The following is a 2755-nucleotide window of genomic DNA, read 5'->3' as shown; positions in this document are numbered from 1 at the left end:
TCACCGCCCCGTTTCAAAGGGGATGCCTATTAATCGTCATGATCATCATCATCAGTATTTTATGCTGGCTTCACGGGAAAAAACTGTGTGCTGTACGTACGTCACGCAATCATCATCACGCATATTTCCTGGTATGCCCGCGAGATGGCACCACTTCGCCGTTTTGTATAGAGAACCTACATACGGGACTTCCGTCTAGAGTGGTGTCAGCCTTTGACACACCACATGCCGCCGGCCGCCAAAACACATAGTTGCCCGAGAGAGACGCAGCGCCATCTTGGTCCCCACACCAGTTTGCTCTGTGCTTGCCGCCGTGAGCCGTGCAGCGGAATCGCGTTTAATCATCGTCTAGGCAGCGTCGAAGGCTGTGGAAACGTGTTAAATGCGGTCAGCGAAGCCTGAGGAGCAAAAATGCCTGGTTGTTGCGTACCTCTGTGCACTAACCACTGCAGGAAGGGCGTGCGAATGTTTCGCTTCCCAACCAGCCCGAGCCGAAGAAAACGCTGGCTCGCGCAAGTGAAGCGAGACTGCTGGGAGCCCACCACCGCTTCACGTGTTTGCTATGTGAGTACTGTCTGTTTTCCTCGTTGTTTTTCTTTCGCTGTAGAATAAGCTTTATGAATTTGACCGTCTCAACGTATCCAGATAATCGAACGTGTAGTTTCTGGGATTATGTGTCGCGAGTAGGAAGATCAGCTGTAGTTTCAAGAGCTTTTTCACCTGGATGTGTTGTCCATGCTCGCGCCGGCTTTCCACGGGCGTGAAATTGAGCCGCGTGGTGCTGATCACAAATGTGTCTCGACTGAGAGGCTAGGCGACTAGTCGACGTGGTGCTTTATCCTGTTGTAACAGCGAGTAGCGAGGATCACTCGAGCACGCGGTTGTCGATAAGATATGTGCAGCCCGCGCTCTTTTTAAGACGCGTAAATTGAAGTGTCTTCTTTGACGTCGAGTCACCGCTTCCATCCCGACAAAATATTTACACTACTGAACGGAACTTCTCGCCAAAAGCCCTGAGTTGGTAGTTCAATGAGCGTTTGAAGCTGCATCGGCACTTTTACTATTGGTGTGCTGTTGCATATATTTTGTGCACAGAATGATCAAGCTACGAATGCATAATGGGAGAACACGTTTGAGGACGGACTTCAGAGGCAAATGTGCACATATAGTTTTTATCAGTTGTGAACTACATTACAATGAACAGTCGAGCGCCCGCTTCGCGAACTTGTACGGCTGAAAGATTTTCCTTCTAATGCGTCTTGCGTGCAGCCCCGTTCGGAACGTTCACGTGAATGCACTTACTTAATTATGCTAACGGCCGTGTGGTGACATTTATTGCAGGCTCATTTCGAAGATTCAAGCTTCGAACAGAAAAGGCAAGATGGCTTGAAGAAATTGAGGCCAGATGCCGTTCCAACAGTTTTTGCTTTTCGAGGTAAGTACGAAGTGAAGATTACGCTACGTTTTGTATAAGACTCGTTGAATAATGCGACATTGGATAGGATGTATCTCCCTTGTCTATATTTGTCTTTATTGTTTTCAATTGTGCTGTTATTTGACACACGATGGCCTTAAACATGCGAGTTTGCTTCTGATGGAGTCATTTGCGCTGTACGTGAGTGCAGATAAGACTGTGTGGTCTTTCTTTTTTGTATTTTGCTATGTATGGTATACTACTGTTATTTGAATCATGAAGCCGTATTGTGAGTGATCCTTTGCTTTTACTGCCTGTCGATGTTGCTTGTATATAGAGGCATGAAATTCACCCATAATTGGTCATATAAATTGAGTGCATCCGTTTCAGTGAAGCCTTAACAGAACTTGTTGTTGGGCTACGGCTTTGCCACTACTGCCTAGAGAAATTTTAGAGGCGTACCAAATTAGAAAGAAAGTTAGCGCCTGTATAAGTGATGCGTCTGTTGTATTGCGCGGTAAAGAATTTCAGTGCTTAGATATGATGCATTAACCAGTATGATTGGTGATATGCATGGCTGCGATCGTGATGTGCAGTGCGCTTGCGCAAATGGACTTTGCTGTATACATTAAGGGAGGTGAATCAAGATAAATATTAGTTTAGAGTGGCGCTTGTCTTGTGTACTGTGTGTTCTTCTGTGTCGTCATTTTTGATTACACTAACCTGTTTTCACCGTCAGTGAACCATGGTTGAAGATTTTTTTTCGTAAATATGGGCTTGCCAGATTTGGTACTTATGCTACTTCATTCTAAATGCTAACAGCCTATGCACATATTACTCTTTATTCCAGCCGCCCCCAAACATCGGAAGCCACCAAAGAAGCGCAGCTGTCCTGTGCAGCCTTCCTGCGATGCCACCCCTGCAAATTCCCCGGAGCCACACCAGCCTTTAGATAGCGATTCGACTAAGATGGATGACAGTGCTCCGGTGCCAACCTTAGTTGTAGAAGAAGAATCTTGTCATGCCGGAAATGAAAACACTCATGAATTGACATCTGCGATGGCACCGTGCTTGTTCCCACAGCACCCCAATGGCATTCCTGTTCCAAACAGCACGAACAGTGTTGGTCAGTCACGCGATGACTGACCAACACGACTGACTCTCAAAGATCCATTTACAGGTATCCTGAGTGCCTTGCGGAAGTCTGTGGCTATGAGATTAGGGTGTTGTGATGCGCATGAATCAAGGGCATGCAAAATGCTCCTTGAGAAGTATGTGAGGACAAGACTTAAGATTCATCTCCGACAGCAGCATGCGCAGAGGGTGAACGGACAGTCCAGC

At 46.6% G+C, this 2755-nt stretch overlaps 1 long non-coding RNA gene across 1 annotated transcript; it reads left to right on the top strand.

The window, feature by feature from the left end:
- Positions 1-243: 243 nt before the first annotated feature.
- LOC125945400 (uncharacterized) lies at positions 244-2331 on the top strand. Its single transcript, XR_007466876.1, has 3 exons — positions 244-564; positions 1342-1435; positions 2265-2331. It is a non-coding gene; the product is annotated as an uncharacterized LOC125945400 (long non-coding RNA).
- Positions 2332-2755: the final 424 nt, after the last annotated feature.

The sequence above is a fragment of the Dermacentor silvarum genome, chromosome 5 (assembly GCF_013339745.2).
Source record: "Dermacentor silvarum isolate Dsil-2018 chromosome 5, BIME_Dsil_1.4, whole genome shotgun sequence".
NCBI classification, from domain to species: domain Eukaryota; kingdom Metazoa; phylum Arthropoda; class Arachnida; order Ixodida; family Ixodidae; genus Dermacentor; species Dermacentor silvarum.
The sequence above is the reverse complement of the archived record's forward strand: the minus strand, read 5'-3'. Positions and strand labels throughout refer to the sequence as shown.